Source organism: Stenella coeruleoalba, assembly GCF_951394435.1.
Source record: "Stenella coeruleoalba genome assembly, chromosome: 15".
NCBI lineage: Eukaryota > Metazoa > Chordata > Mammalia > Artiodactyla > Delphinidae > Stenella > Stenella coeruleoalba.
The window spans coordinates 22,285,135-22,299,384 of NC_137161.1; the positions used below are offsets into that span (position 1 = coordinate 22,285,135).

The 14,250-nt window shown below is 42.9% G+C and overlaps 1 pseudogene across 1 annotated transcript; it reads left to right on the plus strand.

The window, feature by feature from the left end:
- The first annotated feature begins 4,295 nt into the window (after nucleotides 1-4,295).
- Nucleotides 4,296-5,846, plus strand: LOC307198732 (glucosamine-6-phosphate deaminase 1-like; annotated as a pseudogene). Its single transcript has 2 exons — nucleotides 4,296-4,977; nucleotides 5,357-5,846. The product of its transcript is annotated as a glucosamine-6-phosphate deaminase 1-like (transcript).
- The last annotated feature ends 8,404 nt before the right edge of the window (nucleotides 5,847-14,250 follow it).

Genomic DNA, 14,250 nt, shown 5'->3' on the forward strand with positions numbered 1-14,250 from the left:
CAGGGCAGTAGAAGACAGCATAACCAGTAGAAAGTCCCAGAGACTTGAAAGTACTATAGGTGTAGGAATTTCAGATAGTTTAGTGAGGCGGGAGTAAAGTGTACATATATAAAAGTGCAGTGCAAAGCAGAGCTAGAAAGGGACCTTTCTAGTTGGGCTTTAAGCCAGGCTAAGGAGCTCAGGCTTGGTCATTTCCAGTGGTTCTCAACATTGGCTGCAACTGGGGAGTTTTAAAACACACATCAGTGAATGGGTTTCTACCCCAGAGATTTCTGATTTAATTGGTTTGAGGAACAACCTAGTATTAGGATTTTTAAGTACTCCCTAGGTGAGTACCTAAGGTTGAGAACCACTGCTCCAGGTCATGGGGAGCCACAGAGGAGGTTTTGTTTTCTGTTTGTTTGTTTTTTGCGGTACGCGGGCCTCTCACCACCGTGGCCTCTCACGCTGTGGAGCACAGGCTCCGGACGCACAGGCCCAGCGGCCATGGCTCACGGGCCCAGCCGCTCCGCGGCATGTGGGATCTTCCCGGACCGGGGCACGAACCCGCGTCCCCTGCATCGGCAGGCAGACTCTCAACCACTGCACCACCAGGGAAGCCCAGAGGTTTTAATTTTATGTGGATAATGACAAAATCTGAATTTATTTATTTATTTATTTATTTTTGTGGCCAAGCTGCACGGCGTGCCGAATCTTAGTTCCCCAACCAGGGACTGAACCCAGGCCCAGCAGAGAAAGCACCGAGTCCTAACCACTGGACCACCGGGGAATTCCCTAATGTTTATTTTGGCAGTTCCTTAACTTGCCCAAAGATAAGGATACCTGAGACACATTTTAACAATGCAGGCTCCTAGGCCCCACCCTTGACCAATGGAATGAAATCTCCAGGAGAAGGACTTAGGAATTTTGTTAACCTCTGTTCCAAGTGATATTAACCCTCAGGCAAGTTAGAGACTTTCTGGCAGTTCTTCTCAAACTTTAAGAGCATAGGAATCACCAGGGATTGTTAATCTTGTTAAAAATGCAGAGCCTGGGGTTGGGCCTGAGATATTGCTTTTCTAACAAGCTCTTATACCTAACACCAGTGCTGCTGGGCTAAGGACTATGCTTTGAACTGCAAGTTTTAGAAATCTGGAATCTATGCAGAGGATTGATTAGAAGATGTTTATTTAGACTGACACGGGAGACAAGTTAATGGTTCTTAACTTGGTTAATTTTGCCACCTTCAGGGACATGTGTCAATGACTGGAGACATTTTTGCATTTTTGGTTGTCACAACTGGGCATGGGAGGTTGGTGCTACTGGTGTGTAAGGGTAGAAGCCAGAGATGCTGCTAAACATCCTACAGTACACTGGACAGCCCCCACAGCAAAGAATTTATCCAGCCCCAGTGTCAGTTGTGCCAATTAAGTAAAGACCTGGGCAAGAAGAGCTATATGCTTTACTGTACGGGTAACGGGGATAGAAAAGGAACCACCAAGGGTCACCCAACTCTGGGCAGGCATGGGGTCCCAGTTAGGGATAGCTTCATAAGGAAGATGACTTTCCAGGAAAGATTAATGCTAATAGATTCCAGGTGGGGTAACTAATACACATGTGGGATTATTTGGCATCAATGACAGACCCTTAATATAAAAGAAAATGTTCCTGAGGTTTCAGATTCTGCATGTAGGCAATGGTTCCATCAAATTTCCCCGTGGTAAGAATCACCTTTGAGGACTTATTAACTATGCAGATTTAAAAGTGTAGTATACAAACAGTTTTGTTAAGCATCCCAGGCTATTATTCTTATCTGGGAAGCTTGGAATGTACCTGTATAATGGCCAAGAGTATAGAGATCCAGGTTCAAACATCCACCCTGACGCTGTCTCACCAAACCAAGTTGGGCTTATTTACTTACTTCAGTTAGGTCATCATCACTTCAAGAAATAATTGATTAATTATGGAAAATAGCATTCATTGTATAACATTCAATATATGTAAGCAAAAAATAAAAACTATATTCCCACCAACCAGAGGTCACCTGTTCAAATTTTTTTTAATTTTTATTATTTTTTCACATGAAGAAAATTGTGTAAATCTTAGGTTTTATATTACAATGAATTTTTTCCAGCTTCACTGAGGTATAATTTACATAGAATAAAATGTACCCAGTCTAAGTGTATAGTTTGTATAATCATAATTATATATGATTGTATAACTACCACTACAATCCTCATTTTATTGTGCTTTGCCTTATTGTGATTCACAGATACTGCGTTTTTTTTACCAAATTGAAGGTTTGTGGCAACTCTGCATCAAGCAAGTCTATTGGCGCCATTTTTCCAACAGTATTTGCTCACTTCATGTCTCTGTCACATTTTGGTAATTCTCACAATATTGCAAATTTTTCATTATTATATTTATGGTAATCTGTGATCAGTGATTTTGACGTATGATATTATCATTGTTTTGGGGTGCCATGAGCCACACCCATATAAGATGGCAATGTTGTGTGTGTTCTCACTGCTCCACTGACCTGCCATTCCCCAGTCTCTCTCCCTCTCGTTAGTCCTCCCTATTCCCTGAGACACAACAATATTGAAATAGGCCAAGTAATAAGTCTAAATGGCCTCTAAGTGTTCAAGTGAAAGGAGGAGTCAATCGATGTGGGAAACTTTACTGTTGTCTTAAAGACCTCGCCACAGCCACCCCAACCTTCAGCAACCACCACCCTGCTCAGTCCACAGCCATGAACATCAAGGTAGGACCCTCCACCAGCAAAAGATTACAGCTCACTGAAGGCTTAGATGATGGCTAGCATTTTTTGGCAAGAAAGTATTTTTTAATTAAAGTATGTACACTGTTGTTTTAGACAATGCTATTGCACACTTAATAGACTACTGCATAGTGTAAAAACAACTGACTTTTGTATGTACTGGGAAGCCAAAAAAATTTGTGTGGCTCACTTCATTACAGTGGTCTACAACTGAACCTGCAATATCTCTGAGGTATGCGTATATAGAACATTTCTATCACTTTAAAAAGTTTTCTTTTCCCTCTAATATTCCCCACCCTCTGCATATCCTCCCTACCACTTACCCAGGCAATTGTTGGTCTGCTTTTTGTCACCATAGGTTTGCCTTTTCTAGAATTTCATATAAATATATGTATGCACAGCATGTAATCTTTTGTATTTGAGTTCTGTCACTTAGTATAATGTTTCCGAAATTCATTCATGTGGTATGTATAAATATTTCTTTTTATTGCTGAGCAATTTTCCATACCTTGGTTATACTCAATTTGTTTTATCTCATTACCAGTTGATGGACATTTGGGTTGTTTCCAGTTTGAGGCTATTAATAGTTATGAACATATGTATGCAAGTCTTTGAACATATAATTTTATTTCTCTTTTATTCCTTTATGAGTTGCACTGCTGGGCCAAATGGTAAGTACGTGTTTAACTTCGTAAGATATACACGTCTTTTTTCAAAGTGGATCATTTTGCATTCCCACCAGCAGTGTGTAAGAGGTCCATTTGCTCCACATTACAGCCCCCCCCCTTTTTTTTAATTATAGTTAACTTAGAATACTGTGTTAGTTCCAGGTGTACAGTAAAGTGATCAGTCATATATTTTTTTCAGATTCTTATCAATTATAGTTTATTACAAGATACTGAATATAGTTCCCTGTGCTGTACAGTAAATCCTTGTTGTTTATTTTATATATAGTAGTGTGTATATGTCAATCCCAATCTCCCAATTTATCCCTCTGCCCCACCCTTTTCCCCTTTGGTAACAATAAGTTTGTTTTCTACATCTGTGACTCTGTTCCTGTTTTGTAAATATGTTCATTTGTACCATTATTTTAGATTCCACATATCAATGATATGACATTTGTCTTTCTCTGTCTGACTTACTTCATTTAGTATGGTAATCTCTAGGTCCATCCATGTTGCTGCAAAAGGCAATATTTCATTCTTTTTTGTGGCTGAGGAATATTTCATTGTATATATATACCACATCTTCTTTATCCATTCATCTGTTGATGGACACTTAGGTTGCTTCCATGTCTTGGCTATTGTAAATAGTGCTGCTATGAACATTGGGGTGCATGTATCTTTTCGAATTAGAGTTTTCATCTTTTCTGGATATATGCCCAGGAGTGGGATTGCTGGATCATATGGTAACTCTATTTTTAGTTTTTTAAGGAACTTCCATACTGGTTTCCATAATGGCTGCACTGTAGCCACCTCTTGATATGAATCTTCCTAGACTTTTTCAATGCATATTGAAAAAATCGTTGTATTTTTAAGGTAAAAATGGATCATATATGTCACTTAATATATCATCTTTGCAATGTCTAAATGTTACCTTTCTGACAATTTTAATGCTTGTGTTCCAATAAATTATTTATGTTATCATTAAACAAGGAAAGATTAGCACAGTCTCTACAGCCACCACAGGAGGTGTCCTCAACAAGATGAAGCTCACCATCCTGGACCCCTCTTCTCAGGCCAGTGAGTGGGTGGCCAAATACATCAGGAACTGCATCATCCAGTTTAGCCAAGGGCCAGACAAGTACTTCACCCTGGGGCTCCCCACTAGGAGCACCCCACTTGTCTGCTACAAGAAGCTGATTGAGTACTATAAGAATGGAGACCTGTCCTTCAGATATGTGAAGACTTTCAACATGGATGAGTATGTGGGCCTTCTTTGAGACCACCCAGAGAGCTACCACGCCTTCATGTGGAACAACTCTTCAAACACACTGATATCCACCCAGAAAACACCCACATTCTGGATGGGAATGCACCTGGCCTACAGGCTGAGTGTGATGCCTTTGAAGAGAAGATCAAGGCTGCGGGAGGGATTGAGCTGTTTGTTGGGAGGCATCGGCCTTGGTGGACACATTGCCTTTTACGAGTTGGGCTCCAGTCTATTGTCTAGGACCATGTGAAGACACTGGCCATGGACACCATCCTGGCCAATGCTAGGTTCTTTTTATATATATATATTTTTTTTAATAAATTTATGTGTTTATTTTTGGCTGCGTTGGGTCTTTGTTGCTGTGCATGGGCTTTCTCCAGTTGCAGCGAGCAGGGGCTACTCTTCATGGCGGTGCACGGGCTTCTCATTGCAGTGGCTTCTTTTGTTGCAGAGCACAGGCTCTAGGCACACGGGCTTCAGTAGTTGTGGCACGTGGGCTCAGTAGCTGTGGCTTGTGGGCTGTACAGCACAGGGTCAGTAGTTGTGGCGCACGGGCTTAGTTGCTCTGCAGCATGTGGGATCTTCCCGGACCAGGGCTCAAACCCGTGTCCCCTGCATTGGCAGGTGGACTCTTAACCACTGAGACACCAAGGAAGCCCTTGCTAGGTTCTTTGATGGAAATCTCACCAAGGTGCCCACCATGGCCCTGATGGTGGGCATGGGCACTGTGATGGATGCTAGAGAGATGATAATCTTCATCTCAGGTGCTCACAAGGCGTTTGCTCTGTATAAGGCCACGGAGGAGGGAGTGAACCATATGTCTGCCTTCCAGTAGCATCCCCACACGGTGTTTATGTGCGACGAGGATGCCACCCTAGAGTTGAAAGTGAAGACTGTCAAGTATTTCAGAGGCTTAATGCTTGTTCATAACAAGTTGGTGGACCCCTTGTGCACTATGAAAGAGAAAGGAACAGAGAAAAGCCAGTCTTCTAAGAAACCGTACAGTGATTAGCCTGTGCTAATCCTAGTGTCAACTACCTCACTGGGACAGGCGGGTCTTTCTGGAAATTGTCTTTAGGAGGACAGAATTGTATTGCTTTAATCTAGTGTGGTTACTAGTTGAATGGGTGAACTTGTCGTTCTTGGCTGTTCAGCGTGGAGTCTAGTCATGGAATTTAGCTACTTATTTGTAACTTAATGAGAAAAAAAATCACTATATAATTTTGACGTCTGTCCCACAGATTAGGGGTTTTTAGCTTTTTGTTGTGCCTCTAACACTGTTCAGATGTACAATATACTCCCATCAGGAATTTCTGTCATTACATATACTGATCTCAGTTGAGAGAGAGTTTGGGGCTTATGTTGGACAAAACCGCTTCGGAGAGTCTTAAGAGCCCCTCTTGGGAAGGCCTGCCCCTTATCTGAGAATCAGTGTTCCAGATTAAGGAACAAACTCTCTCAATGTCTAAAGTCACTATAAGGAAGTAGTCACTCTGGTCAGTAACAAGTGCCACAGGAAGAAAACTATCCCTTACGTTCTTTCCCCAGCTGTTTTTTTCTGCTCTCTCAGTTGGCCTTTCCATGAACTCAGAGGCCTCCTTGGGGAAGGATTTGGGTGGGTGGGGCTAAAGAGAAAGAGAAAGTTTTGCTGATGAACTCGGAGCCTCAAGCCACATCAAACTCCTATCCCTCAGGGACCCTCCAGCACCAGGAGGAAGACAGAAACCCTTTTCCCAAGAGAGCCCTGTGTTTTGTTCCAAGGTCTCACCGTGGCACCTCTCTTATACATATTCATTCATAAGTAGGACATCCATGGGAGCAACAGACACAGCCAAGATTCGATGTTATGTTCAGCCAAGGTGATGGGGTCAGGGCAAGCAGCTCAATTATGAGTTTAGAAACAACACTAGAGTGACGTGTTTCCTGTGTCCCTGAGAGTTGAGTGCCAAGAAGCAGACCCAAGTGCTTCTAAAGTTGACTAATATCCTTTCCCCACTTAAAAAACTGCCCTTCTAACACTCCTGGGTTCATGTGGCGTGGTCTGATGTTCCCAGAACATCAGGAAGTATGCTTTTGCCCTTTTATCCTTCACCTCTTGTTCACAAGATGAGTCTATTGCTCTGTTTTTTTTTTTTTTTTTGGTACTCTTATGCCTTGATGGTTTGAATGCTGCCTCCTCCTTCTTCCAATTTTTGTGCCTCTTTGAAGCTGCTGCTGCCTCTATTTCCGGGAAAGATCTTTCAGAGCCTGGCTCAGGCCTCTCTTTAACTGCTGTGTTTGGTACCAGTGTTTCATTTTTAGGTTTTATAATGTGATTGTGCTGTCATTCTGTTTTAAGCTAATGGATCACTGGACTTGTTTACAATGTGACATTTTCTTTTAAATCTAGTATTTTCAAGAAAAAAAATACAGGAAAGATTAAAAGGTTTTGGAATTTTGTTATTTCTTTGCTGAATTTGTTTCAGATACTGGCATTTGGAATTAATTTTGTTTAGTGAGTCTAATGTTCGCAAAGTTAAGAATTAGGCATTATTTAATCTATAACATTATGATGCAAGGTTGTTAAAATACTAGATATTCATTACACAGTGGAGTACCCCACAGGCTCCTTACTTCATTTGCGTTCTGCTCAAGTGTCAGGTCACAGCACTTCCCAGCCTTTCTTATACTCTTAACATGTTTTATTTTTCTTCCCAGAATTTATAATCTACTCATGTATTATCTGAATCCACCACTAGTAATTAAGCTCCATGTAGGTGGAACATTTTTTCTGTAGTTTTCCCAAAGTGCAGAATGATGCATTGAAGGAAGTATGGGCTTGACATTTGTCAAATTCGTGAATTGAAGAAAGAGGCTTAGGGACACTTTTTGTTTTTATTTTGGGGGGTGGTTTGTCTTGGTTTTGGAGGGGTTTTTTTTGCCGCACTGCGCGGCATGCGGGATCTTAATTCCACCACCAAGGGTCAAACCCGTGCCCCCTGCAGTGGAAGCGCAGAGTCCTAACCACTGGACCACCAGGGAAGTCCCAGGGTTGCTTTTTTTTTTTTTTTTTTTTTTGCGGTACGCAGGCCTATCACTGCTGTGGCCTCTCCCGTTGCGGAGCACAGGCTCCGGACGCGCAGGCTCAGCGGCCATGGCTCACGGGCCCAGCCGCTCCGCGGCATGTGGGATCTTCCCGGACCGGGGCACGAACCCGTGTCCACTGCATCGGCAGGCGGACTCTCAACCACTGCGCCACCAGGGAAGCCCCCAGGGTTGCTTTTTATAATAATTATATCTCACATGTATTAAGCATTTTCTATGTGCCAGACTCAATTCTCATAAAGCCCTGTAACAAAACTTTACAGAGGAGGAAATTAGAGCTCATAGATTTTAAGTAACTTGCCCAAGGTCTCAAGAGTCAAACCCAAGCACTCTGGCTCCCCAATTTTTTTTTTAATTCAATGAAATTAGGGGGGTTTTGTGTGGCAAAATATGTATAACATAAAACTTACCATTTAATCATTTTAAGTATATAGTTCAGCGGCATTAACATTCACATTGTTGTGCAACCAATCTCCAGAACTTTTTCAAAAATCTTGCAAAACTGAAACTCTATACCCAGTAAACAACAACTTCCTTTTTCCCCTCCCTTCCTGCCCCTGGCAACCACCATTCTACGTTCTGTTTCTATTATTTTGACTACTTTAGATACTTCATGTAAGTGAAATCATACAGTATTTTTGCTTTTGTGCCTGGCTTATTTCGCTTAGCATAATATCCTCAAGGTTCATGCATGTTGTAGCATGTGTCAGAATTTCCTTCTTTTTAAGGGTAATATTCTATTGTGTGTATAGGACCACATTTTGTTTATCCATTCACCCTTAGATGGACTACAGCTCAATCTTAATCTGTAAGCTATACTGTGTCTTTTGATATTAATCTTGAGTTGACAGATTTATATCCTCCGTATTCTGGGAAGTCCTGGGCTGTCTTCCTTAAGCTTCTCTCTTCCTTTGCCATGTGAAACATTCTCATTTCTTGTTTCTGTTTTGGAGCAGATCTTCTCACATGCATCACACACAGAGGAAACTCAGCTTGTTGAAAGATTTCCTTTCAAAAAGTTGCTTACAACAAATATTTTGGGGGGGGGGCGGAGGGGTTATTAATATGGTCCAATAACAATCTTCTCCCTTCACTTAATCCTTCTCTTCCAAACCCTCTCTCCCAGTTGCCTCCTGGGAGCCCTAGATTACTTGCCTTTAATACATCTTCCCTAAACTTTCCACCTTAGAAGCCTTAGCACCAGCTTTCACCAATGTCCTGAAGATTGAGTCAAGGTGGCACTGAAAAGGGTCTTTTTCTCCAAGGAACACTGCTCTCCTTCTCAGAACCTACTGCGAGCTTATTCCCAGATACTCAGAGCACAGTAGATAGGGGAAAGTTCAATTCCCTGAAGCCACCTTGAAGCCATGTAAATTATACTTCTCACTAGTAGGAATAATTGAGGTTTTCTCAGTCTTATAAACAATGTAAATAAGAGCACGTTAAATACTACTATGTGTATTGGTGTACTCTAACTCACAATATAGGGAAATACAATATACTTGTTATGCCCAAAGACAACCCTCCAGTCCCACCCAGGTTACTGGCTTTAAACCCCACCTTTATAAAAATTCTGAAACTATTTTCCTTGTTAATCACAGTGATTAACAAGTCCCAAACACTAGAATGCCTTCAGACCTTCTCCTTGAGATAAGGGTCACGTTTTTAGATGAGAAGGATTACTATGTAAAAAGAATATTTTTTAAAAGATCAAGGGACTTACCTGGCAGTCCAGTGGTTAAGACTCCACACTTCCACTGCAGGGGGCACAGGTTAGATCCCTGGTCAGGAAAATAAGATCGCACATGCTGTGTGGTACGGCCAAAATATTAAAAAAAATAATAAAACATCAAAGCCTTCCTTAACATTTGAATTAATATCTACTTTGTTAATGATAGCACACTTAGAGTGGAAGAATAGACAAGTATATATGAGACTTTATTTTGCATGATATCCAATAGCACAGGGGTTCCTGGTTGTAACCAGCTCCATAGTCATCAGAAGCAGAAGCCTGGGGCCCAAAGACTGGGAACCACTAAGTCAAAATGCCCAACCTGGGCTTCCCTGGTGGCGCAGTGGTTGAGAGTCCGCCTGCTGATTCAGGGGACACGGGTTCGTGCCCCGGTCCGGGAAGATCCCACATGCTGCGGAGCAGCTGGGGCCGTGAGCCATAGCCGCTGAGCCTGCACGTCCGGAGCCTGTGCTCTGCAACGGGAGAGGCCACAACAGTGAGAGGCCCTTGTACCACAAAAACAAACAAACAAAACGCCCAACCTTAGTCCATCAACTCAGGAGTAGTTGTCACATAGTACAAACATGTTGGCTGTGTGTATCAGTCTGCTAGGGCTTCCATAACAATACACCACGGGCTGGGTGGCTTAAACAACAGAAATTTATTTTCTCATAGTTCTGGAGGCTAGGAGCCCAAGATCAAGGTGCTAGCACAGTTAGCATTACTGAACCAGGTCCATTTGCCCAATGTGCAGCAAGCCAAACACTGAGATGCCAAGGTTTACAGCCAAGAAGGAGTTTATTCACAAGGCAGCCAAGCAAGGAGATGGGAGAACAAGTCTCAGATCCACCTCCCTGAAGGCAAGAGGATTGAAGTATTTATTGGATAAGCAAGGTGGTCTTGAAACCACCTTGAGCAGGACACTGCAGTGCCCTCCTGGGTACAAAAGCCCTTCCATGTCCCCCACTTTTCATATGTAGGAAAAAGGCTTCAGCCTCCTAGACCTTCCCTGAGATCCAAAGGGCAGATTCAAGCAGATACTAATTAGAGAAATGAGGGAATGCAAAAACAAAGGAAAAGCAGTTAAGTAAGAAAAGTAATGACAACAGGCAGCAATAAAACAGAGTCCTAGTTCCTCCTCAAGAGATATTCATAACAATCTGATACATATCTTGAATTGTTTTATAGGAACTAAGGCCCCCACCCAAGTGGAGGATGGTGACTTCATGCAGAGCACAAGATTCCTGGAACGCCACCCATTACCTCACCATCCACCCATCAGAAGAAAGCTATGCATCCTGCAGCCCTCGGCCCAAAAGTTGCCTTTAAAAACTCTTCTCTGAAACCCGTCAGTGGAGAGTTTGGGCCTTTTGAGCATGAGCCTCCCATGCTCCTTGTTTGGCACCTGCAATAAAAGCTGTACTTTCCTTCATGACAACCGGGTGTCAGTAAATTGGTTTTGCTGTACGGCAAGTGAGTGGACCGAAATTCATTTTGGTAACAGTCTTAGGTATGGGGAAAGGTGACTTGAGGTAGGGAAAAAGGTGAGGTAATCAGTGTTCTGCACAGGTGCTTCTGGGTGACATGCTTCTGCATATTCAAAATGGAGGTGCTTAGCATGATCTGAGGGTGGAGGTTTCCAGCCCTCTAACATCAAAAGGCCCTTCACTGGACAGCTGTGCAGGCCCAGTTTTAGGGCTGGTGGTCCCAACCAATGCCCAGCTGGCTCATACTGGGCAGGAGCTGACTCCAACTTCCTGTAAAACAACTGGGCTTTGTGAAGCTTGGAAGGTGTGCAATTAAAGAGAGGAAAAAAGAAAGAAAGAAAATGAAAGTGAAATTAATCAATGAAGGCAGTTTTAACAAGCTGTTCCCTTATGTGTTGTTCTGTAAAAAGTTCAACAATTTCTATTAGTTATCAGCTTCTGTTAACTCCACAGGGCATGGTTTATTAGTTTCTGATAAGATCTCTCTTCCTTGCTTCCAGACAGCTGTCTTTTTGCTGTGTCCTCACATGGCCTTTCCTCTGTGTGCACAAAGGGAAAGAGATCTCTGCTATCTCATCCTTTCTTATAAGGACACCGGTCCTGGGGCTTCCCTGGTGGCGCAGTGGTTGAGGGTCCGCCTGCCGATGCAGGGGACACGGGTTCATGCCCCGGTCCGGGAAGATCCCACATGCCGCGGGGCGGCTGGGCCCGTGAGCCATGGCCGCTGAGCCTGCGCGTCCAGAGCCTGTGCTCCGCAACGGGAGAGGCCACAACAGTGAGAGGCCCGTGTACCGCAAAGAAAAAAAAAAAAAAAAAAGGACACCAGTCCTATCTATTGGATTAGGGCCCCACTTGTATGACCTTATTTAATCTTAATTACCTCCTTAAAGGCCCTGTCTCCAAATACAGTCACATTGGGGGCTAGGACTTCAACATGTGATTTGGGGGGGGGACACAATTCAGTCCGTAATACCATGGATCCACTCACTGCGTGGCACAGTGACGTTCTCAGAGAAAATGATCTTTGTGAACTTGGCTGACAGGCAGTGGTATTCACTAGGGACTGTAGGGGATGAGTGTTGAGGACTTGACTAGACTGGACTGGATACAAGTGTCACTACAAGCTAAAAATCAGCCAGATAACACTGAATATCTGAAACAGAGTCCTGTTGGATGCTGAAGTTGTGTATCAAGGATGCTTTTGGCTATAAATGAGAGAAAAATCCAAAAATTCAAAACACACACACATGGGACTTCCCTGGTGGTGTAGTGGTTAAGAATCTGCCTGCCGATGCAGGGGACACGGGTTCGAACCCTGGTCTGGGAAGATCCCACATGCCGCGGAGCGACTAAGCCCGTGTGCCACAACTACTGAGCCTGCACTCTAGAGCCCATGAGCCACAACTATTGAGCTTGCGTGCTGCATCTACTGAAGCCCGTGCTCCACAATAAGAGAAGCCACTGCGATGAGAAGCTGGCACACCGCAATGAAGAGTAGCCCCCACTCGCCACAACTAGAGAAAGCTCACGCGCAGCAACGAAGACCCAACACAGCCAAAGATGAATAAATAAATAAATAAATAAATTTATGAAAAAAATAAATAGAAAAAAAACAAAACACACACACAAAAGAGAAAATCCAACTCAACCTGGCTTAGGAACTAAGAAAGTTTCTTGGCTCACGTAGTTGGAAGTTGTCAAACCACAATCAGTATCATGGCTGCAAAGAATAAAGATCTTTATTTGGGGTGTTAAGAACTGCAATTCAATTCAAAAAAAAAAAAAAAAAAAAAAAAAAAAGAACTGCAATTCAGGGATTTTTCTGGTGCCACAGTGGTTAAGAATCCGCCTCCCGATGCAGGAGACATGGGTTCGAGTCCCGGTCTGGGAAGATCCCATGTGCCATGGAGCAACTAAGCCCATGCGCCAAAGCTGAGCCTGCACTCTAGAGCACATGAGCCACAACTACTGAACCCTGCGCGCCTAGAGCCTGTGCTCCGCAACAAGAGAAGCCACTGCAGTGAGAAACCTGCGCACCACAACGAAGAGTAGCCCCCGCTCACTGCAACTAGAAAAAGCCCACGCGCAGCAACGAAGACCCAACGCAGCAAAAAATAAATAAATAAAAATTTTAAAAAAATAATTGCAATTCAGGGGACACAGATTTGGGTAAAGACCAAAAGAGTGCTCAGAAGAAGGAATGAGTCAGGGCTTATAAAGACAAAAGCCACAAGGTTGTTAGAGTTGTCTGGTGAGAATTGTGATTGACTCTGACACAAATAAGGAAACATTTGTTCTTAAGGAATAGACTGTCACTAGTTTGTTTAGGGTGAGGTCAATAAGTATCTTGAGTTTCTGACAAATGTTCTGGATGCCTGTGTTAAGACAATAAGTGGTCAAAAGTTCAGATTCCATCCAGGCTGAGACATGCATAAGTCCTATTTCCTCAGTGGCTTCCCAGGTCCATTTTAGAGACCTCTCTTAGCAATACCTACTCCATATTTATTTTTCTTTCATGTTCCCCCTTTTGATCAAGATCTTTCTTTGGGAGGCATCAATGATCGACCATTTGGTTATATGTCATTGGCTTCGACTTCCTCTGTGCTGGGGAGGCTCATTCCCAGAGAGTCATGTCCCACAGAGGAGGGAAAGAGGTGGCTGTGTGAAAGGTATGCTTTTAGAAAGTTTATGGCCATATTTGAGCAACAATGAGTCATATAGGAAGCAAGTCCTCAGTGGCATTCAAAGTAAGAGAAGTTCATAAATCTTCAATAGTTAGAATCTTACAGGAGTGGTCAATCATCTCCAGATGTCTAGCTATCATTTTTCCTTTTAGTATTTCTCCAAGACTTGGTATTAGATCATTCATAGCAGTTATCTGCTTTTTCATATGGCTCATTAAGTGGATGACATTAGATGATTCATCTGGTCCTGAATCTTGGGAAAGCTGTCTACAACGGATGTCATCTGCTTCATTATCCTGGCCTTTGTCTAGTTAATTTCAGTTTCAGGTCTCTAGACTGTTGTGAAGTCCAAGCAGGACATGGTGCCTCCTTTAAATGAGAAACATGAATCCATGAGTCAATGCCCTTAAGTTTAGCAGCACAAGTTTAGTTAACAATACCTGGAAAGGTCCCCTCCAACAAGATTGGAGGACATCTTTGTGAAGGTGTAGTTTCCAATAGACATAGTCACCAGTCTATTTTTTCCTGAGGGAGTGGACCTGAGATTAAGCAAAACCAAAGGCAGTACTTTGG